This window comes from Bos grunniens, chromosome 24, assembly GCF_055505025.1.
Source record: "Bos grunniens cultivar Pamir isolate PY7600 chromosome 24, Bosgru_T2T1.0, whole genome shotgun sequence".
Lineage (NCBI taxonomy): Eukaryota > Metazoa > Chordata > Mammalia > Artiodactyla > Bovidae > Bos > Bos grunniens.
The window spans coordinates 54,833,665-54,858,417 of record NC_141188.1 but is presented as its reverse complement, the minus strand read 5'-3'; the positions used below and the strand labels follow the sequence as shown (position 1 = coordinate 54,858,417).

At 41.0% G+C, this 24,753-nt stretch overlaps 1 long non-coding RNA gene and 1 other non-coding gene across 7 annotated transcripts in view; one reads left to right on the top strand and one right to left on the bottom strand.

Annotated features, from left to right (window-relative positions):
• Window positions 1-24,753, top strand: part of LOC147346300 (uncharacterized) — a 452,766-nt gene that overhangs the window by 201,198 nt on the left and 226,815 nt on the right. The window lies entirely within an intron of this gene.
• On the bottom strand, window positions 16,932-17,004 carry TRNAQ-CUG (transfer RNA glutamine (anticodon CUG)). Its single transcript has one exon. It is a non-coding gene; the product is annotated as a tRNA-Gln (tRNA).

Sequence of the window (24,753 nt, the reverse complement as noted above, 5' to 3'; positions counted from 1 at the left end):
GATCAGTAGATCTGGTGAGCACAGTAAATCACTATTAATATATGGGGATTGAAAATAAGTAGCCCAATCACATGGGTTTTTGTGAAGATTATTTCTATTCCCGTTTGACTTCATATGTCGAAATGTGGTTCACTGAGAAATGTTGGTCAGTCATAAATATTTACATTTAATTTGCGTAAGAATTGAACTTTGGTGTTTATGTTCAAATTAAAAGCCAGAGCATGATAGTATAAAATGAACATATGTTTGAATTTGGCCTGAATTGAATAGATCTCTTAGATCTTCCACCAAGATACTTGTCCAGGTCTCTGGGGGATGTACATTGTTCCCGTTAAAATCAATTCAAGCTCATTGAATCTTCCTTTCCTGGAGATCGAGGTCAAAGGTAACCTTCATTGGCCAGCAGATACTGCTTGAAACCAAGGTCCTTTCAAGTATTTCTATGAGCAAAGATATTTCAAAAAGCAGACAGGGAAAGGAAATGATACATGGCTTTTCTCACTAGAGAGATTGCAACAAATCACGTTGGAAGAAAATATAATTTCAAAAGAATATTTTAAATAACAAATTTTAAACATTTGCTGTAGTGACAGAGGGGGAAGGTTGTTTTGCAATTTAATTTTCAATTATAAGGGTACAAATTAAAGTCTGATGATGCTTAAATCTTGCTAGAGGTCTTTTGGACAGCAAAGGGTAGTGAAAGAGAGAAAGAGGGAGAAAAGAAATAATCACATTTTTTGCCTGAGTAGTAAATTAATTTCCTGCTTTCTTTCAGAGGCAGATCATACCTCTGGGTGAAGTTTGTATTGCTTTTTTGCTTTCCTATTTCCCTGCATTAAGTGTGTTATTAATAAGAGTGGTGAATTTGAAGAATTGAGGGTGGCATCTATATTGCTTCCCAGGTGGCTCAGTGGTAAAGAATCCACCTGCAGTGCAGGAGACATAGGAAGCGTGGGTTCGATCCCTGGGTCAGGAAGACCCCCAGTCGTTGGAAATGGCAACCTACTCCAGTATTCTTGACTGGAAAGTTCCATGGACAGAGGAGCCTGGCAGGCTACAGTCCAGGGGGTCACAAAGAGTCAGACATGACTGAGCACAGGACACGCGCATATGCACACCCACACCCACACCCGTATTGCATCCATTATGTCATTGAGCCTTCCTTCTGTCCAGTCCGTGTACTGGCAGTCCTACCTATACCCTGAAAACAAGAGGGCTAGAAGGTATTTCTAACTCTGATTTCTTTAGCCTGGGATGATTTTTAAAAAATAAATACTTTGAACAAGCTTTATTTGAATTTAATTTTGGGAATAGATGGATGATGCTGAGAAGCTACCAAGGATAAAATGATTGATTTCTTTTCATTCAGACTTGAATTATGTGAAAACCATAACTATTAAATGGAGAAGGCAATGCAATCCACTCCAGTACTCTTGCCTGGAAAGTTCCATGGATGGAGGAGCCTGATGGGCTGTAGTCCATGGGGTCGTGAAGAGTCGGACACACTGAGTGACTTCACTTTCACTTTTCACTTTCATGCATTGGAGAGGAAATGGCAACCCACTCCAGTGTTCTTGCCTGGAGAATCCCAGGGATGGGGGAGCCTGGTGGGCTGCCGTCTATGGGGTCGCACAGAGTTGGACACGACTGAAGCAACTTAGCAGCAGCAGCAGCAACTATTAAAACTTAAGAAAAAAATATTGGAAGCAAGCTTTGGAAACAAGCTTTGGATTGTGATTCCGTTTTTTTTTTTTTTTTTCCAAGCTACTAATTTTAGTTGATCAAAACTTTATTGTTTTATTTGTGGTTACATCCAGAGTCACAAGATGGCAAGAAGTGATGTAAAGCTTGGGAAATGGGGGAAGTCTGTGAAATTATTATAAAATTATTGAAATTTTAGCTAGTTATTTAGAACAGCTAGGACATGGAAGCGACCTAGATATCCACTGGCAGATGAATGGAAAAGGAAGTTGCGGTACATATACACAATGGAATATTACTCAGCTATAAATAGGAATGCATTTGAGTTGGTTCTATTGAGGTGGATGAAACTGGAGCCTATTATACAGAGTGAAGTAAGTCAGAAAGAGACAAATCCTGTATATTAATGTGTATATGTGAAATTTAGAAAGACGGTATCAACGATCCTACATGCAGGCATCAAAGGAGACACAGATGTAAAGAACAGAGGTTTGGACTCAGTGGGAGAAGGCAAGGGTGGGATGATTGAGAGAACAGCATTGAAACAGGTACACTACCATGTGTAAAATAGACGACCAGTGTAAGTTCAGTGCGTGAAGCAGGGCACCCAACGCTCGTGCTCCAGGACAACCCAGAGGGATGGGGTGGGGAGGGATGTTAGAGGGCCGTTCACATCTATAGCTTGGGGCCAGTTCATGTTGACGTATGGCAAAAACAACCATGATATCGTAAAGCAATTGTTCTCCAATTAAATTAATTAAAAAAGAAATTCTAGCTAGAAACAGCCTCACCATATATGCTTGAGATGGCCAGAATCCGACCCCTACATGATCATTCTCAATTCATGCTGTCTTCACATAATAGATTCATCATTATATTTCTCCTTGGAGCCTGGGTAAACATAGATACGACTGCAGTCAGTGGAACCATTCTATGAGAGGTACAAATGAAGAGATGAGATGTATATACTTTGTTTAAATTTACTCACACCTAAGGCTTTCATTTTTCTTGAAGTTATGCACATTTCATGGAGACTTTAGGAAATAGGCAGGTCTTTTCAAGAGCTGAATTTTCAGGCTCTTCCATATGAGATTAGGGAAAAAAAGGGAGATTCTAGAAAAGGCTAGAACTGTAGGGTCCCTTTCTTACAGCCCCTCAGCATGTCTTTGTGACTGGGGGAACATTGTTTGAGAATACTGCCTGTCAAAGACGCACAGCCTAAAAGTTAAGAATTATATGCTGCTTGGCAGACAAGCTAAGAACTTAAGCCCAGAGTCTAGCATCTCAGATAGCTCTGAGAGACTGCTTCAGAGAGGCATGGGAGGAGCCAGGAGGCACAGGGGTTTTTGAAACAAAGACCAGGTAGTCAGAATATGAAAAAAATTACTGTTAATGAGAGAAAACCAGACATCTCAAGTGGGGGAATTTTGTATTTTTCTCTGTATGGAAAGATGGAAAAGTCTGGGCTCGCTGAAATCATTGCTTCCATATGCACCTCTCAGCTCTCTGGGGCCAGTTTTCTGTGGTTTCTCATCTGGGGTTTCCTCAGGGGCACGTCAGGGAGTGGCTGCAGGGTCTGGTTTGATGGTGGGTGTTATGTTTCCATGCCGAGTCCCCCAGGGCTCACTGCTGGCACCGCTGGAATATGATGGCTTGATGGCTGCCGCATCTGTTGTTCACTAATATGGCAGGCAGTATTTCTTTCATTGACACACACAACCCACCAAAAAGGTCACTGAAGAAACTGGTAGGATGTGGTAATGCCAGGACACGTCGAAAGTGAAGCGAAAGTGTTAGTCTCTCAGTCGTGTCCGACTCTCTGTGACCCCATGGACTGTAGCCCGCCAGGGTCCTCTGTCCATGGCATTCTCCAGGCAAGAATACTGGAGTGGGTTGCCATTTCCTTCTCCAGGGGATCTTCCCAACCCAGGGATGGAACCTGGGTTTCCTGCATTGCAGGCAGAGCCACCGGGGGACCCACACACTGGGACTTTCAAAACTGAGGTCCAAGAACTATCGGTCTCTTTCGGTGTCTGAGTAGGTAGAGACAGCAGCTGTGATCTGTGGCAAGAAAGAGTGAGCCACAATCAAACTGGAAGCTCTGAGTTGCAGACCTGCCTCCATTCCTTACGGAGCGTCTCAGAAGCCGTAAAGTAGGTTTCTCATTGCAAAGCGGAAGTGGCCGTTTTTCCTAAATTACATCATCCAGTGAGACGCTATTGGGTAAATAAAAGCGTCTCTGTAAGCTCTAAATTTCTGTGAAAATGTTAATTGTGCTTATTACTTTGTGGCATATTTGGCAGCATCTGTAAATGATGATTCTCTGCTTTCTTGTATAAGCATCTCTTTTACTCCATCTCTTGTAAATAAGTCTAAAAACAATAAAAACACTACTCCAATACTATTGCCGCAAGATCTAGGATCAGTTCAAATATACTGTCGTCTAAATTTATAGGAAAGAAGATTTTTTCTTATCAGTTTCTCAGTTCACAAGAAACAATCCTCTTTCCAGCCTACCCTCTCCTCATAAAACAAACCAAAACACCCCCCCAAACAGACAACAAATAGTGATCTGAAGTCAATGGTTTATGTTGACTGATATATCAAATGGTGGCCCCAGTCTACATTCAGATTAATGGTGCCTGGGGTGTTTTTTCCTGAGTGGTTCCTTGGATATTAATCCTTATGGCTAGGAGTCTGGCTCAGAGCAAATAAGCAGCAAATCTTCAAGAAGTCTTCATTCTAAAGTATGGAAGAAGTTGCTGCTTTGTATCATAGCCTGGATATTTTAGTTTCAAATAGAGTACACTGATATTTAGGCTTAGATCTGTTTTGTGCTTTCATATCAACAGCTAGGTTGGAAACATTGACCTTTATCTACATAAATTTATGTCAGCAAACTCCACTGTGAGGAGCATGGGACTTAGAATAAAAAGACCTGAATTTTATTTCAGCTTTATCATTTAAGAGACATTTATTTTAAAAAAAATGAACAGGCTGTATGACAGAGTTTTCTTTAGATGTTAAAACTCCTTGTAATTCCTTGCTGTTATTATTTGTGACAGGCAGATGGGAGAGTTACTTAAAGAGAAAAACTAAGGAGGTCTTTCAAAGTAAGAGCTTTTAAGAATTTTGCTTTACTCTGTTTAGCTTTTATGCAAGATCTGCGTTAGTACATGTTCTCACCAACTGAATCCAGACCTTTCAGCGTTTGTCTGGCAGGGAGCAATTATAGAGCCATCGTGAATCTGGAGAAGCTGGAGCGGTACCACCAAGCCCCTTCTCTGGGCACAGCATCCTGCATCTCAGCCTCAAGATGCTGAGAAGTGAAACACTTCCTGCCATATTGGTGGGTGGGCAAGAAATGTCCCAGCTACCTGCGATTCCAGCTATCTGCAACTCCAAATGTGAATGAGGGCTCCCCAGAGCGAGACACTGTCTGCGATCCAGCAGATGCCTTCACCCTCCATGGTGGCTGCCGAGGAGCTGGTGGAGGGGAAATGAGCAGCAGCCGTCCTCCACATCTGCAGGTGAACAAGGAGTCAAGGATGCGCACAGTCAAGAAAGGGGATGTGGCCCAGATAGCTGAGGTGCGTGGGGAAGGAACGCATCCAGAGGCTGGCATCTTCCCACACAGAAGAACAATGAATTCCTTAACCTGATACATGGTTTTCCTTGTGTGTGGTTGTTAGCCACTAAGTCGTGTCCAACTCTTTGTGACTCACAGACTGTACCCTGCCAGGCTTGTCTGTCCATGGGATTCTCCAGGCCAGAATATTGGAGTGGGTTGCCATGCCCATCTCCAGGGCATCTTCCCAAATCAGGGATTGAGCCCCATCCATCTTCCCACATTGCAGGCAGATTCTGTACCATCTGAGCTACCTGGGAAGCCCAGGTTTCCCCTTTGAGCTACCTGGGAAGCCCTGGTTTTCCTTACTTAACAGTAATTTTTTATGTTCAGACTGCCTGCTCCTTTATTACAAACTTGTATGTGGCCTGACTCCCTCTCCCACCTCCTCAGAGCAGTCTCTCAGGGTTACTGGAGATGCTGTCTCCTGGGCTCGGAGTCCTTAACATTCCCACCAAATGAGATAGCTCTCTACTTTCAGGTTGCGACTAGTATTTTTAGTCGACAACACCACAGCTTGGAACAGTGTGTGAGCATCTGTGCTTTGTCTCCATTTATTTGTGTCCTAACATAATTGCTGCTTAACTTTGTGGCATTTCAGCTTAAGAAAGGTTTCAGAGGAGTGCTCTACTTTGGGACAGCCAGGAAACCTGTTCTTATATAGGAAGACTGTACACATTTTCTCCTATTTGAGGCTAATTGAGGAGGCTCAATCCTGAACTTGCTAGGGCAGCTGTCAAGGTGAACAGTTTTGCACTTGACCTTTAAAAATGTAGCATATTCTCCCAGAGAAGTTGGGAGGTAAATTATCCACCCCTGATAATATAGGAAAATTATGTGGGTGAAGATGCCCAAGTGTATCTATGCAAGGTTCAAAAATGTCTCGTGCGTTAGAGCCCATTATTTGACTGACTTATTTTCATGCTTTTGAAAGCTCATTATTTTTGCCTGGGAAATCCCATGGACAGAGAAGCATGGCAGGCTATGGTCCCAGGGATCACAAAGAGTCAGACATGACCTAGTGACTGAACAACAACTGCAACAAAATCTCATTGGAGTATCTGGGCTTGTTGACTATTTGTCAGGCTGTGAGATACAGCCTTATTTATCCCTGATTAATCAGGGAAGTGCTATGAAGCTGTGTTGAGCAATTCTTGTTTTTGCCCTTCACAAGCATCTAACAGTAGTAGAATCTGCTACATAAATGTAGGTAAGATCAGCCCACTGTGCTGCCACAGTGCTTTCTAGGACCTTAGGACACAAAGTCAATGTCATGCAGAAGTGTAAACAGCCATTAAGTTAATTTCCCCAGTGATGAAATCAAATGAGGTGCCAGCATCAGAGTGACAAATCATTTTTGAATTAGAAAAACAACTAGCTTCTCAATGCCTTTGAAAGAATCTTTAGAAAGGTTATTTCAAGACAGGTATATCTGAAATATATATCCAAGTTTGTGTGTGTGTGTGTATGTGTATGTGTGTGCAGTTACAGATTGGGAGAAATCATTCTTCCCACCCCATCCTGGTGCTCTGTCTCCTTTTTCCTTTCTTCCTCTTTCTCTTTGTACACACACACACACACACACACACACCCCTCTTTTGTGAGCAGTTCTCTCAAAGTGCTGTGTTAAAATGATGTTCCTCCAGTTACTCACATAATACACCTAAGTTATGGTTTCCAGACTGGAAATTTTTAGAGGCTAGTGAGATGTACTGATCAGTAGCCACGTTACCCAATTCTGTCTCAACTTCTTTCCTTCTCATTTGAGGGTAGCACCCTATAATAAATATAGAATACAAAGAATCATCAGAAGGTTTAGTATTAACATCTAGGGTATATCCAGATTGTCTACTGAATATTTTCCAATGTTTAATTCTTTTCTCTCCTGACAGCAAGTCCACTAGAAGCCAAGTGGCTGGAAGAATAAATCCTCATGATGATAAACTCCAAGTTTAAGACCCCGGGGTAGCAGGATCCAGTCTTGCAAAAGCCATAGGCAGCCTTTAAACATATGAATTACCTGATCTGATCTGCATTTTAAGAGGTTATTATGCACTCTGACTAACATCTTCCTATTTCCCTGACTCCCTGGCCCTTGGCAACCATCATTCTATTTTCTGTTTCTATGAAATTTGGCTGTTTAAAATTCCACCTGTAGGTAATATCACATTTGTTGTTGTTCGGTCGCCCAGTCACGTCCGACTGTTTGCGACCTCATGGACTGCAGCACGCTGGGCCTCCCTGTCCCTCACCATCTCCCGGAGTTTGCCCAAGTTCATGTTCATTGCACCAGTGATGCAATATCAAATGTAATATGCAAAGTAATATCATATACTATTTGTTTTTCTCTATCTGACTTATTTCACTTAGCATAATGCCCTCAAGGCCCATTTGTGTTGTGGCAAATGACAGAAGTCCCTTCTTTCTCATGACTGATACACATACACACACACATATAACACATATTCTTTATCCAGTTATCCTTGACAAACCCTTAGCTGTTTCCTTGTCTTGGCTATTGTGAATAATACTGCAAAAAACACGAGCATGCACATACTTCTTTGAAAACTTGTTGCATTTCCTTTGGCTGCATATCCAGAAGTAGAATGTCTGGATTATATGGTAGTTCTATTTTTAATTTTTAAGGGATTCCCATACTGTTTTACACGGTGGCTATACCAATTTACATCCCTACCAGCAGCGTATGAGGTTTCCCTTTATTCCATGCCCTTGCCTACATATTATTTCTTGTCTGTTTGACAGGTGTGTGGTGATGTTTCTTTGTGGTTTTGATTTGCATTTCACTTATGATTAGTCATGCTGAGCACCTTCTCATGTATCATTTGACCATTTGCATATGTTCTGTAGAAAAATATCTATCCATTTTTAAGTCAGATTCTCTTTTTGCTATTGAATTGTATGAGTTCTTTATATATTTTGGTCATTAACCCCTTATTAGATATTTGATTTGTAAGTATTTTCTCCCGTTTCAGTGGTTATCTTTTAATTTTGTTAATGATTCCCTTTGCTGTGGAGAAGCCTTTTAATTTGATGTAGACTCACTTGCTTATTTTTGTTTTTGTTAAGTTCAAAAAATCATTGCCAAGACCAATTTCAAGGAGCTTATTATCCCCTATATTTTCTTCTAGGAGTTTTATGGTTTTATGTGTCACCTTCAAGTCTTCGATCTATTAATACTTTGATTTGATTTGATTTTTGTGTATGGTGTAAGATAGGGGTCCAGTTATTTTTATTTATTTTTTGCATGTGGATATCCAGTTTATCCACCATTGTTTACAGAAGAGACTATTCTTCCCCCTTCTTATATTTTCTGCTCCCTTGTTGACTGTATGTTTGATATTTGGGGGCTCTTGATTCTGTTCTATTTGCCTATGTATCTGTTTATGCCAGTACTGTACTGATTTGATTACTATAGCTTTGTAATATAGTTTGAAATCAAGAACTCTGATGCCACCAGCTTCGGTTTTTTTTACTCAAAATTTCTTTGGCTATTCAGGGACTTTTGTAGTTCCATATAAATTATATATTTTTTCAGTTTCTGCAAAAATTCTATTGGAATTTTGACAGGAGTTGCATTGACTTACAGATGGCTTTGGGTGGTATGGGCATTTTGACAGTATTAATTCTACCAATTCATAAACAGGAGATAGCTGTTCACGTTTTGTGTGTTTGTCCTTCAGTTTCTTTAACCAGAGTCTTACTGTTTTCAGTATACATGTCTTTCGCCTCCTTGGTTAGATTGATTTCTAAGTATTTTGTTGTTTTTGCTGCTACTGTGAATGAGATTGTTTACTTTTTAAGATATTTCATTGTAGTTAGAAGATGAATAAGTTCTGGGTATTTAATGCATATTATCATTATTATAATTAGCAACATATACTTGAAAGTTGTTAGGAGAGTAGACCTTGAGTGTTCTAATTGTGAAGAGGAAATGTGACATGATGTAAGCACTAGCTAACATGATGGTGGTAATCATTTTGCAATACAGAAATGAATCAAAACAACCCTTGTACAGCTTAAACATACACAATGTGGTTTATCAGTTATATTGCATAAAGCTGGGGAAAAATAGATCAGTTTGGTTACTTTGTGGAGAAGGTTGATTAGAGGGAAGAAAGAAGGGAAACAGAGCAGTTAAGAGGTTATTCTTATGTTCCAGATGGGAAATGAGACTTGGATTGAGTTATAAACGTGGAACTGATGTGAAATAGTTGGATTATGATTAGTTTTTGGAGGTCGTGCTGCCAGGACTTGCTCATGGTTTGGAAGTAGAAAATAAAGCAAATGGCAGAATCCAGAGTGACTGTTAAGCTTGGGAATTAAACAACTGGGTGAATGATATTGGCATTTATTGAGATGGGAAGAACTTTCTGGAGAGGGATGGGTTGGGTAAGCAAGTGTTTTATTTGGTGACATAAATTTCAGATGCCTATTATATATCCAAATTGCAACAGATAGTTGTATAGTTTATTTTGTGTCTCTTGGAATCTGAAATTTTTTAATCACTGCTTCATAAAAATAATCTATTAATTAAATTAGAACATGGCAAACAGAAATTAGCTCACAGCTAGATAAAATTTAAGTCCTTAGATTAGCATTCAGAGCAACTCTTTGCCTACTTACTTAGCCTCATCAATATCTCTTCCTCTTTCACAATCTAAGCTGTAATCATATCAAGCTATTTGTGGTTCCCCAGACACATTATGATGACATATGCTCCCATGACTTTGCTTGTGTTCCAAATTGCAATTCCTTTTTCACCTCTTTCCATGTGGCTAATTCCTAACTCATCCTTAAAGACTCTATTTTGGTGCACGTCATCCTTGAAAACATCCCTAACCTTCCTAGTTGATGGACTCTTTTACTTCATGTTGGCACCCAAGGCCTCCTTCCGTTCTAACATTTGTTATTCAGTACCATAATCATTCAAATGTTTGTCTTCTGGACTAACGTTTTTAATCCAAAAAGTTGTCTTGATTTGTGTATCCCTAACAGTGAGAATCGGCTTCCCAGGTGGCTCAATGGCAAAGAATCCACCTGCCAAGCAGGAGATGCCTGTTAAGAGACGTGGGCTTGAGCAGTGAGAATGGCTGTACTAGTAGATGATCAGACTGATTTGTTGAATGGATAAACATTTCTTTTCAAATATTAGCCTCTTGTAAACTTGTAAAGTAGAAAAACTTACACAGTTCATTTCCTTAGACATTCTTTCTAAGTAGACAGGACCTGGGAGGGACTGAGGAGGAGATGACCTCTTACAGAGAATGATTGAAAGGTGTCCAGAATGTCTCCTTTTACAGCCTTTAGTGATTTCATTTCTTGAGGTTTATGCATGTCCCTGTTACTTAGGTTCTCTTAAAAATGTGAATCTTGGGGACAGAGAGTAACCCATTGAGTCACGGCATGAAAGGTAAGATCTTATAGGAAAAGGAGCACTGAGCCAGGAGCCTTGAGTTCTGGGCTACAGGTAGTCTCAATTCTCTTTCTGCTGCTGCTGCTAAGTTGCTTCAGTTGTGTCTGACTCTGTGCCACCCCATAGATGGCAGCCCACCAGGATCCCCCATCCCTGGGATTCTCCAGGCAAGAACACTGGAGTGGGTTGCCATTTCCTTCTCCAGTGCATGGAAGTGAAAAGTGAAAGGGAAGTCACTCAGTCATGTCCAACTCTTCGACACCCCACAGACTGCAGCCTACCAGGCTCCTCCGTCCATGGGATTTTCCAGGCAAGTGTTGGACAGTTCTCTTTCTAATCCAAGGCAAAAAAGTCAGTCCTGAGGGTTTGGCTGTGATGGTGAATGGCAAATATGGGAAGTTCTGTACTACTTCTGCAGATTTAACAATGAAATTCATTGGTCAGAAAGTCAACGCACATGACTTGGTGATAGAATTTATGAAATACTCTTGAAAGTCTAGAAGGTGATAGTAAAAGGGCATGAAAAGTAGGATGGGAAGAAACAATGACTCTTTAGAGGGGAGTAAAATGGTACAAGTGATTTCAGTGGAGCATTATCTTTGAAGAAAAACAGTACTAGCCCGTCATAGAATAAAGGCCAGTGTGCTTTGAGAATGACATTCCTGGTGTTGAGAATTTCCCATGCTCCATGCTCCTTTGTTTTCAAGCGAAACCTCACCAAATGCGGGGTAGTGATGACAATCCCCATTCTTAATTGATAGCCTTGACATGGATTATGTTCTAAGTGTCCTAATTGTCTCGGGGAGAATTTGTTCAAGTTATTCAAATTTGCATGTCTAAACTGATATCCAGATGCTAAAAGCTTACAGACAGCCCCTTCCTTGTACAATTTTGAGACAGAGTTGACTATTAGCAACATTGTATAATGGGACCATTAAGAATCTTGGCAATCTGTCATTCATTTTCAGTGTCACGGGAGAGAGATTTACTTGAACTCTGCAGAGCTGCCTAAGCCTTGTATCTTTAGGAAGGAGGCAGAAATGATTGTTGTATTGCTGAACACTGTAGTGGGTCTGTGGGGATCTCACAGACGAGATCTTAGCAGAGCCTTTCAGCCTGGATGCCCAAACCTGTATTATAAGACTCTTCATGTCTTAGTACTAGTGGCTCTGGGTGGCTTTTATGTGTCAAAATAATTGGAGTCTTATTCCCAAGGGAATGAAGTGGAAGCAAATATAAGCCCTTTCTGAATGCCAAGGCTGAAAGGAGACCAAGAGGATTGCTTGTCTTGCCTGGTATCTAAAGTTTTATATTCCAGTTCTGGTGTCCTTTACAGCCTTTCCCTCTTATTGTCTTCCTACATGAATTCTCTGCATTAGCTGTGTTAATCTACTCATGGTCCTTCAAATGTAAGTTTTCTATTTTCACCTCATTAGCTTTCCAAATGTAATTTTGCTTTCCCCAAATGCACTTCTCTTTCCTCTCCAATTCTTTAAAAGCACTCAATCATCCAAAGGCTGGCTCTCATTCCATCTTCTTCTTCTTTATTTTTAAAAATTAAAAAAAAAAAAATTGGCTGTGGCAGGCAGCATGTAGGATCTTAGTTCCCTGACCAGGAATTTAACCTGTGCCCCAGGAAGTCCCTCATTCCATCTTCTCTGTAAAGTTCTTCCTGTTCTTCCTGTTTCTTACAGTCACAGAGCCTCTCTTCTTGACCACCTAAACTCTTTCATTTAGATAGTATGTACCAATGTCTTACTCTGCTGGGCACTGGGCCGGGACCTGATGATGAAATTGAGCGAATCAGATGACCTTGCACTGCCCTTCAAGAACTCTCAATCTAATGGGGTGGAAAGATGTTAATTAGTTGTTCAGTTCAGTTCAGTCACTCAGTCGTGTCCAACTCTTTGAGACCCCATGAACCACAGCATGCCAGGCCTTCCTGTTCATCACCAACTCCTGGAGTTTACTCAAACTCATGTCCATTGAGTCAGTGATGCCATCCAGCCATCTCATCCTATTTCGTCCCCTTCTCCTCTTGCCCCCAATGCCTCCCAGCATCAGAGTCTTTTCTAATGAGTCAACTCTTCGCATGAGGTGGCCAAAGTACTGGAGTTTCAGCTTTAGCATCATTCCTTCCAAAGAAATCCCAGGGCTGATCTCCTTCAGAATGGACTGGTTGGATCTCCTTGCAGTCCAAGGGACTCTCAAGAGTCTTCTCCAACACCACAGTTCAAAAGCATCAATTCTTTGGCGCTCAGCCTTCTTCACAGTCCAACTCTCACATCCATACATGACCACAGGAAAAACCATAGCCTTGACTAGACGAACCTTTGTTGGCAAAGTAATGTCTCTGCTTTTGAATATGCTATCTAGGTTGGTCATAACTTTCCTTCCAAGGAGTAAGCATCTTTTAATTTCATGGCTGCAGTCACCATCTGCAGTGATTTTGGAGCCCAGAAAAATAAAGTCTGACACTGTTTCCACTGTTTCCCCATCTATTTCCCATGAAGTGATGGGACCAGATGCCATGATCTTTGTTTTCTGAATGTTGAGCTTTAAGCCAACTTTTTCACTCTCCACTTTCACTTTCATCAAGAGGCTTTTGAGTTCCTCTTCACTTTCTGCCATAAGGGTGGTATCATCTGAGGTGGTGCATATCTGAAGTTATTGATATTTCTCCCGGCAATCTTGATTCCAGCTTGTGTTTCTTCCAGTCCAGCGTTTCTCATGATGTACTCTGCATATAAGTTAAATAAGCCAGGTGACAATATACAGGCTTGACGTACTCCTTTTCCTATTTGGAACCAGTCTGTTGTTCCATGTCCAGTTCTAACTGTTGCTTCCTGACCTGCATACAAATTTCTCAAGAGGTAGATCAGGTGGTCTGGTATTCCCATCTCTTGAAGAATTTTCCACAGTTGATTGTGATCCACACAGTCAAAGTCTTTGGCATAGTCAATAAAGCAGAAATAGATGTTTTTCTGGAACTCTCTTGCTGTTTCCATGATCCAGCGAATGCTGGCAATTTGATCTCTGGTTCCTCTGCCCTTTCTAAAACCAGCTTGAACATCAGGAAGTTCACGGTTCACGTATTGCTGAAGCCTGGCTTGGAGAATTTTGAGCATTACTTGACTAGCGTGTGAGATGAGTGCAATTGTGTGGTAGTTTGAGCATTCTTTGGTATTGCCTTTCTTTGCGATTGGAATGAAAACTGACCTTTTCCAGTCCTGTGGCCACTGCTGAGTTTTCCAAATTTGCTGGCATATTGAGTGCAGCACTTTCACAGCATCATCTTTCAGGATTTGGAATAGCTCCACTGGAATTCCATCACCTCCACTAGCTTTGTTCGTAGTGATGTTTTCTAAGGCCCACTTGACTTCACATTCCAGGGTGTCTGGCACTAGGTCAGTGATCACACCATCGTGATTATCTGGGTCGTGAAGATCTTTTTTGTACAGGTCTTCTGTGTATTCTTGCCATCTCTTCTTAATATCTTCTTCTTCTGTTAGGTCCATACCATTTCTGTCCTTTATCGAGCCCATCTTTGCATGAAATGTTTCTTTGGTATCTCTGATTTTCTTGAAGAGATCTCTAGTCTTTCCCATTCTGTTGTTTTCCTCTATTTCTTTGCATTGATCGCTGAAGAAGGCTTTCTTATCCCTTCTTGCAATTCTTTGGAACTCTGCATTCAGATGTTTATATCTTTCCTTTTCTCCTTTGCTTTTCGCTTCTCTTCTTTTCACAGCTATTTGTACGCCCTCCCCAGACAGCCATTTTGCTTTTTTGCATTTCTTTTCCATGGGGATGGTCTTGATCCCTGTAATTAGATTGAATATTCTATTTTATCTCCATTTTCAGTAATTATTTATAACTGTGTTAAATTTTGTTTGTGGTTGCCTTCAGTTTATATCTTCAATTTACTATGGCCTCTAGTCTAATAATATTAACTGCCTTATGTGTCGGGTAAGGGCATTATAACAGTATTCTCTCAGTTTTCCCTGCCCATTTTTGTGCTATTGTTTCCCTATATTTAATTCCACTCATGTTATAAACTCAGAAGACATTGCTATAATTTTTACTTTAGCTAATTGTCTTTTGTGTCATTAAAATTGGTGAAAAAGGATTTAAATTTACCCTCATTTATGTTTTTCAAGACCTTTTCATTTCTTTGTGTACATCCAAGTCTGTCAGGTATCATATTTATTCTGTTTGAAGAACTTCTTTTAACAGTTTTTTTGTGTGTTTGTTTGTTTGTCGTGCAAGTTTGCTGGAAACCAGTTCTGTCAATTTCTGTTTGCCTGAGAAAGCAAACACTTTATATGTTACTTGGTATAGAATCCTAATTTAATAGTTTTTTCTTTCAGCACTACAGCCATTCATACCATTGTATGCGACTGATGGGGGAGATGTTCCTCACTAGCATTAGACAGGCCCTGTGTCCCTCCTGCCTAGAGTGGGGCTTTTTCAGTGACCCCGTCCTTTCCCCAGAACTAGAATACCTCTCCTTTCCTCCAGAGAAGGGAATTTTTCCATTTTTCCCTTCCCGTAATCCCCATGGGTCCTCGAATGGGACAACTGCAGGCTTACCTGCCCTTCCTCCAGCTACTTAGTTTTTGTTTCATGATGGAAAAAGATCTAGATGGGACTTTGTCTGTTGTTTTAGAGAGAAAGCCATTCCCAAATCTAGGCCTGCACTGCAGTGGAGGCTTTCTCTTGTCTTTCACTGTGACCTTATCTTCCTTATGATCATTAGTGAAGGTCTTGCCAGTGGGGTTGCAGCCGCCAGAGTTTCTATGAGCTCATACTAGCTCACATTCAGTCATAGCCATGTGTTAGAGTCTCCTAACCCATTTGTAAGGAAGTCTTGGTTTCTTTGTATGCACTGAGTCTGCTTGTGTCCCGTTTTTCTATGAAGATGCCTGTTTTTCCTTAGATTTCAGGGGTGACTTTAGCATTTGCTGGCTTCAATAAAAGTCAAGATTTTGTTGATTATCCATATTTTTCCTGTTAAAGTGACAGTGCTACACCTTTAAGTTTGCTCTATCCCAGGTGGAATGTAACCTCAGTTAATTAAAAGAAAAATAAAATTACATAGCTTTCAATGGAGGTTGCCAATTTAATGAGTTTGGTGGGATAAAGAGACATCTTAGAATTGGAGTAAAGGGTGAATTCAGTTGTAAAGTCTGTAAGGGGAAGGACAAGGAATAAAGCTGTGTGCTCTGAAGATGAGCCAGATAATAAGAAACCAAGCATCAGGAGGGCTGAAGAGGGAAGACAGGGTTGTACATCAATGTCTTGTGTGGGTTGGTCAGCGGCGATGAGCAGGGGGAGAAAAGGTCTGAAATATTTAAAAATGGCACATCCACGTGTTACAGTTCATTGACACCCGTGAAGGAAAAAGTATTATGTTCCAAATGTGAGAAGACTGAAAATGAGAGATCTAAGAGACTTTTGGAAGGAGAATAGGCATGGCTTTCCCTGTCTAGTTCAGGCTTTAGTACTAAGAGTGTATGAGCATGAGGCAGAAAACGAGGCCAAACGAAGCAAAACAACCTTCTTACTCAGAACAGACAAAGTGAAAGTATTTGTCGCTCAGTCATGTCTGACACTTTGCGACCCCATGGGCCTGTTAGGCTCCTCTGTCCATGGAATTCTTCAGGCAAGAATTCTGGACTGGGTTGCCGTATCCTCCTCGAGGGGATCTTCCTGACCCAGGGATCAAACCCAGGTCTCCTGCACTGCAGGCAGATTGTTAACCACTGAGCCACCAGAGAGCCAGTAAATCCAGCTGGTGGTGGCATACAGGAATGATAAGGCTTTTGAGCCACAAAGAGCTGGACCCACACACATTTTTGGTACCAAAACTACCTCTTATCATCATAACATACAGTTAATCAATAGAGATAATATATGTAAAACTACCTTCTCAAACATGGAGTGAAATAAAACTGTGAAGTCTTAGGATTATAAATACTGCTTTGTTTAGGACTAAGTATAACCCAGTATACATTTCAGAATGAGCTGAAGATATGTCCACATATAGACAGACATGGATAATATCTTTTAAAAATTATTTATTTATTTGGCCGCACTGGGTTTTTGGTACGGCGTGCCGGGTCTTTAGTTGCAGCATGTGAACTCTTTGTTGCTCCACGTGGGATCTAATTCCCTGACCAGGGATTGAACCTGGGCCCCGTGCATCAGAAGCATGGAGTCTTAGCCACTGGACCACCAGGGAAGCCCCTCATATTACGGTCTTCATGAAAATCCTGACAATGCTGATTCTCTTTTTGGTAGTTTAAGCTGTTCATGATTGATGGGTTGATGTCCTGCCTTCTCCTTGTAGCTTTGCCCAACTCCTTTGACCAGTAGGGATGGTCTCTGATGTCTCAGATTTCTTCTTGAGTCTAAATTCCTCCACATTGCACTAAATCGTTGCCAGTGTAGCAGGACAAGATTTTGCAAGCTGTATCTTCTTCTCTTTGCTTCTTAATGGCATTTCTTCTCCTTGTCCAAAGAGACAGATATTACTTACCCATTGCCTTAGGGAAAGTCTTGACAGCATAGAAACTCAGAACTGAAGTGTCAGATTCCTTGGGATTTAAAGTTTATCCCAGAAAATGTTTGAGCAATACCTGTCTAGTTATTAGTCCCTGTAGGAGAGCTCAGTCTGACTCTGAAGATGACTGGCCTCTCCTTGGGTGAACCAGTCTTCACTTGATTGAGCTCGTTTACACCAGCTATGCTAATCGCCCATGAGATCCTCCTCACTGCTGACCAGTGATGCTGCAGGACCAGGGATCACACAGCAGGAAGCTCACAGCAGGAAGCACACGCTGCTTGGCCTCAAGGCTGCTCAGCTTACTTTCTAAATCTCCCCACGTGGACAACCACTCTTCAACAACTGACCGGAGTCCTGGAAAGACCCAGGAAAGCAGAGTTGGACTTTGAACACATAGGTGGTAGACAGCGATGTCTCTGTGGGCACTAAGGTTTATAATAAGTATTCACAAGGTGCATACTGAAGGCAGTACCATAGAACTGGAAAGCACACAACATCCCATGGAAGATTAAGTCAGAAAGTGGACGTGTTTCAGTTGTGTATTCCTATGTGCAAATCACCCCAGTCTTAGTGGCTTAAAACAAAACCATTTCTCTGCTTATGATTTTGTGACTTAGTGGTTTGAATTGGGATCAGGTAATGATTTTCTCTGGTGGTCTTGTTGCAAGGAGGAAGCCAATTCTGACTCCTGTTAGAACTGTTTCCTTGATTTGCTTTCTGTTGCTTTTGTTATTATAATCATACAGAATGGTTGCCTCAGAGAATCCTGCCCCTCTGCCTGACTTAAACTAAAGTGCCTCTATTTGAATCCTGTCCACCTGTGGGTGGCAGGAAGGAAGAAATTAACACATCCCCTGCCTGAGACTTGCCATTCTAGGATTTGTTTGCAAGATTAATGACCTATTTACTTTGATTCCTCACCTCCCCCCATCTCTTATCTAGAAAAGAACCTGGCACCCAGACCCCAAGAAGATGGTTGTTTTGAGGTGCTATCCTGCCATCTTCTCAGTCTGCCGGCTCCCTGATTACAGTCTCTTCTTGCCTCAATACCTCGTCTCTCGGATTTGTTGGCTTATCGTGTGGTGAGCAGAGCGAGCTTGGGCTCCGTAACAGCCTTGCGCTGGTGTCTCAAGTGGTTGCCATCTGCTGTCATCTGGGGCTGGATGGTCCAAGACGACCTCATTTTTATTGCTGGTGGGTGTTGCCTGGATCAATCGATCGCACTCTGTCTCAGACCCTCTACCTGGTCTCTTAACTGCTTAGAAACTAGCCCTGGCCTCCTACATGGTGCTTTCAGGGTTGCAAACCGACCAGGGTGACTTGCAAAAGCTGCAAGACCTCATGTGACTGAGGTTCAGGAATCACAGAAAGTCACTGCTTCCACATGCTACTGGGCGAAACAGTGCATGAGCAGACTAGATTCAAGAAGAGAGGGAAGTAAGCACGGCTTCTTAATGGGGAATGTGGCAAGGTCATACTGCAAAGGTACCTGCTAACGGATGTGGGAACAGTTGCAACCGCCTTTGCAGACAAACCATCGTATATATACCTAAGCACTTAGCATAGTGCTTACATTTGGCTTCGTAGGCAGTGAGTCAGTGGGAATGATGGTGGTGGTGATCGATCATTGGTCAGTGATGACTGATAAGAGGGATGGTGATGATTTTCACACATGAATTACTATTGGTAGCTTCAGCACTGAGGATTCTGTCTTTGTCTGGCAGTATCAAAAATCACTGTCCATAAGACAGGAGGGCTCACTCACTCTTTATCATGCTCCGTTGTTTTCTTGTTATTGAAACAAAATGGTCTGAAAGTTCGCTGAACAATCAGCAGTATGACTTAGGATCTCAGATTCATTGAAAGAAGATCAAAAGGGTAAGAAACATCAATAACTTACATCCTCTTTCTTAAGTTCTGAGGTAGTAGTACAGTCCTGACAACTTCAATTTCAAGGCTTGAATTAATTCATGTATAAGGTTATTGGATTAATCGTTCCTGTACCTGGTTCATTCATGTATCAAGTATTGGATTCATTCATATACCAGGTATTGGCTCAAGAATATTTTTCTAGAATATGCTTTAAAAATATTGAGGATAGGGCTTCCCTGGTGGCTCAATAGTAAAGAATCCACTTGCCAATGCAGGAGACACAGGTTTGATCCCTGGTCTGGGATGATCCCATATGCCTTGGTGCAACTAAGCCCATGCACCACAACTGCTGAGCCTGTGCTCTGGAGCTGAGGAGCCACAACTACTGAGCCCCTGAGCTGCAGCTGCTGATGCCCAGGTGCCCTAGAGACTGAGCTCCACAGCAGGAGCAGCCACCACCTGCCACAACTAAAGAAAATCTCATGCACAAATGAAGACCCAGCAGAGCCACAATAAATAAATAGTTTTAAAAAAATACAGCAGATAAGCCAATATTCTAATGAATACATGCCAGCCTTTTATGAAGACGATCATCTGTAAAATGTACCATTTTTAAACACAGAATATTCATTTTGTTTTGATGGTAAGAAATGAAAATGTAGGAAGTGACACAAATATGTGAGTTGCTTTGCTGTTGTAACTATGATTGGAATTCTCTGAGTGAAGAACAAAACAGAACAAAAAAAACCTTGCTTTCAAGTGATGAGATCAAAACTGTCAGGAGCCAGTGATCAATGCAAGGCGCTGAATTGAACATAACCCAAAACTTCTCAGACCTGGAGTGCCCGAAGGCTCAGGTAGACAGTGAAAGGTCTATGTTGGTAACCCATCCCTTATTTGTCACTATGACAGGCACCAAATGGGTTGTAGGTCACAAATTTTGTATCTTATTAATTAAAAAAAAATTTTGCTTTCAGGAAAGACATTTTCTTAGCACAGATGACTAAGTGATCATTTTCTGAGGAGGAGGAGGGGCTAGTCTTGTTTAAAATTAGTTAAATTTTTTTGCCAATGGCAGAACATATATCATAATAGCGCTGTGCAAAAATAGAATGTTGCTCAGGGTGGAAAGAGGCTCATTTGTCATCTGAATTCCTTAGGGAATCATTTCTTTTTCTGTATGTCAAAAAGTAAACCTTTTATAAAACAAGTCCTGAAATTCCAAGGTGGAGGGCATTTGCTTCTCAATAGTCACACCCTGTTCTATACAGACTTTATGCAGATTCTGTATGCTGGTCATCTTGGGCTGATGAGAGGACTAATTTTAAGGCAACTATATCAGCTGACATTTAACTGATGGGCCTACTGTCTGCACATCAGACTGACTGTTCTAAGCCCACTGGCTTTAGTGGAGCCAGTTTGACAAGGTCTGTATCTGCAACAGGCAATGAGCAGTGCAGAGTTAAGGGGAAAATCTAAATTACTATCCTCCTTGAATTATGGCATCACCTGCTTTCTTACTGAGATTACCAATAGCAATAAATTTAACAAGTCTGTTGCAATTAAACTGATTGGTTATACGTGTTGTTTTAAAATTAGAAGTCATCGATTCCTGATTCCCTACTTTCTAACCACAGAGGATCACACTCAATATTATTGCTGTTAGCTGAGGCTGTTTTCTAGTGTTTTCAGAGAAAAGATATTAAGAAACCGTAAGGACCATCCAGATTAACACTACCATTGGCAAATGAGAATTGTATTTTATGTGAGTTACATCTCAATAAAGCTGTTACCAAACAAACAAAAGCTAGAGAAGTTTAGTGCCACTATCTCAATTCGTGCTTAGGCACCAGAGTTTTACTCATGATTAATTTTTGTACCATCTGTGCTGTGTTAAGTCAGTTTAGTCATGTCTGACTCTTTGCGACCCTATGTACTGTAGCCTGCCAGGCTTCTCTGTCCATGGGATTTCCCAGGCAAGAATACTGGAGTGGGTTGCCATTTTCTCCTCCAGGGGATCTTCCCAACCCAGGGATTGAACCAGCATCTCTTAGTTCTGCATTGGCAGGTGGGTTCTCTACCACTAGTGCCAGTGCAAATGTTAGCATATTGAAGAATGAGTGATAACTTGATATTCTCAGGAAAATGATTTTGACCTCATGGAACACCTAGAGAGGCCTTGGGGTCCTCCAGGCATCTACAGACCACATGATTTAAGACAGGTGTTATATAGAGCAACTCTCACACTGTGCAACACACTTCCCCTGGGGAGAGCTTTGAAAGCAAGGTTTCTCTTGGATTTTATTCAAGGGTTTGAATTTCTCAATGAGCCAAATGCCATTGTCGGGGGAGTGTGTAATTTCCTTGGTTCTGTCTCATTGCAACAAAAATTTGAAGCCATGGACGGACCAGTGTTACAGCTCCGTGTTACAGCTCAGTTTTATTATGAAAAACAAAGGCTAGTACACACTCGAGTGAGGGTGGGCAGACCCAAAAGATGAAGAGAAGAGAGGCCTCAATCCTTCTAGGCTTCCTCCTCTTATACATTTGTCTCCTTCCCCGTGAGCCTGCCCTGTGTAAATTGGGCTAGCCAGGAGGGCTGTTTTACTTGAGGTTCTCACTCCACTCAGACTTTCCTTTATTCTATTTTTGCAGGCTTTTACCTTCTTTGCCTTTTAGCCACCGCCATTTTGGACTCCTTTTTCCTATTCTAACTACCTAACACCATCTTTATTTTTTTTTATCAGATAAAAATTTAATAAAAATATGAACTGAATGAAAGGGGAAAAGTGATGCCTAACACCGTCTTTATAAGTCGTTTTCCCTGTAGTACAGTTGAGTGACATGGGTCCCAAGAGAGGAAGACAGATCTCTTGTGTATTTTATTTTCAGTGTGGAATCGTGCTAGTGACAATAGATATTCGTTGTGAATGAATCCGTGACCCCTTACAAATTACTCTTTGGTTGCGTTTCTGATTGCTTTGTTACAGGTAGTGAACACTGCCAGACAGAAGACTTCTGATGCTTTTTAATTAGATGACAGAATCCTAAAAAGGTCAGAACTGTAACTTACAAAAGCACTTTTCACTGGTTTTCCCGGGGGAATGAAAGATCAAAATGTGCGTGATTCCCTGAGCAGAAATGCCATCCAAACACAGGACTCAAAAACGCATTGCTTCAAAGTGGGACAGCTTTGACAAAGAGCTGGAAAAAGATTTCTCCTGAGTCTTGGACCACCTTCTTCCATCTTCTTTCTTTCATTCAAGCTTGAGAAATTAAATTATTTTCGTGAATGTGAGAAATCTGATCCTTGTATCAACAAATAGAAGAAACCATCATGCTGCCCACTAGTTTAATAAAACAATTTGGCTCATGCCATATGGAATTTACTTGCTTTTGTCAGTAATTTCCCCCAGGATAGTTATAACTCTCTGACCATCCATTGCATGTAATTTTTTCTGGGAGGTAGAATCAAAGACAGGTAGATGCAATTGCTTGATCTTGAGATTTTGAGCATTTGCCAAGTTTTTGTTGGAACACGTGTTGTCTTTATCAGGCAGCTTCCCTATGTAAATACAGCCTGTCACATTCATTTATTCTTTGAATCCTTATACATCACTTGACCACGTGTGTCCAGGACTAAATACGTAAAAAGAAGAGGAAGTGGTAAACCAAATGAAAACATTCAGGAATTTAATGCCCACAGAAAATGAATTTCGATATTTTAAAGTCTCCTTTGCCACACTAGCAGCAATATCTGCAACTAGAAAGAACATAAAAGCGGAAGACATGCACAATATGAATTTCCAAAGGTTATTTTTTGTCTGCCTTTTATTCAAAGTTATATGAAAGTGAAAGTCGCTCAGTTGTGTCCGACTCTTTGCGACCCCACGGACTATACAGTCCATGGAATTCTCCAGGCCAGAATACTGGAATGGGTAGCATTTCCCTTCTCCAGGGGCTCTTCCCAACCCAGGGATCGAACCCAGGTCTCCTGCATTGCAGGTGGATTCTTTACCAGCTGAGCCACAAGGGAAGCCTAAGAATCCTTGAGTGGGTAGCCTATCCCCTCTCCAGAAGGGAACCTCCCAACCCAGAAATAGAACTAGGGTCTCCTGTATTGCAAGCAGATTCTTTACCAGCTGAGCTACCAGGGAAGTTATATATGTACCAATAAATAGCCATGTAGTTCTCTAAGGCTTGATCTAAAGAAAAGTTCCTTTGGCTCCACAACTTCCCATTTCCCCAAGTAATTATTTCAGTACTTTCAGTGTGTTTTATACGTACCTCTGTGTGTGTGAATAACATGCATGCACTATTACTTTTCGATTTACTGGTTTCAAGCATTTCTGTTTACTTCCTACTATGGAAGGTGAGCATTAAGCTTTGTTTATTCACTCTCTAGCCCCACACATTTATTACTTGTCCCTGGACACTAGACTCCCAGCATATTTATAAAAAGATTTTAATAAATATTCTGAATAATATTCAGTGTTTATGTAGGTAAATACGGTATATGGCCGAGCATGTAGTTTATTGTGAGCTATTTTTTCTTTTCTGTATGACATCCTGCTGTTTCCCAGAGTTAGTAATTGTTTGCTTACCCAATTCTATACAAAATGAGCACTAATTTAGTTTTCTGTCCATATGTTAAGACACCTTAGATATTCTATCAGTTTCATTTTATTGGGGAAAAAAATCCAAGACTTTCAGATGAGCGGTTGTTTGAATTACTTGATTTCTAGGTGTGCTGTACAGTTGCCATCCTGATATGAGGTCAGACATATGAGGGAAGTCATCCTGGAGGTCCAGCTTCAGTCAAGTCTCTTGGTAACTACAGCTGCATGAGTGACCCCAAGGAATGCATTTAGAAGAATCATCCAGCTGAGCCCAGCCAAAATTGCAGAATCATTAGCAAATAAATTATTTAAGATACAAAGTTTTAAAGTACTCTGGATGATGAATGGAAAAATCCAATAGGAAAAAAATGTACCACACAGTGAGAATCACCAAAGTAATATAAAAAGGGGAATGAAGTATTTGAATTTTACAAAAAGAGGAAAAGTATAAAATAGCCCTCTAGCAAAGATGCTCCTCAAATGCCTCATGGAGAAGATACGGAGAAGTGAATTAAGGCAACAATGTTGGAATAGAGAATTTTGAGGGAGTAATTGTAAGGTATCATCTATAGGAATTTATGATTGATTAGATACAGAGGAAGAAATACTAGATGATACACAAGTTTCTGACTTGTGCAAATAAATGAAGACATTCCCTGGGATAGAGCAGTGAGACCCATTAGCCTGTTTTGGAAACATTAGAATTTCAGGTACATTTTTTACTAATAAAAAATGCATATTAGAGTATATCTGATACTTCGGGCACAAACTATTAACTACAGTTGACTAGTTTTGAGTGTGGAAATGTGGAAAAGCCTACTCAAAATGAGGTATAACATCCAATGGGAGGACTTGTTCCTTTTACAGACAGGGATCAGTGCTGCCCCTGGAGAAAGTGGAGAAAACAAGGATGGTGGGTGCAGAGAGAGCCCTG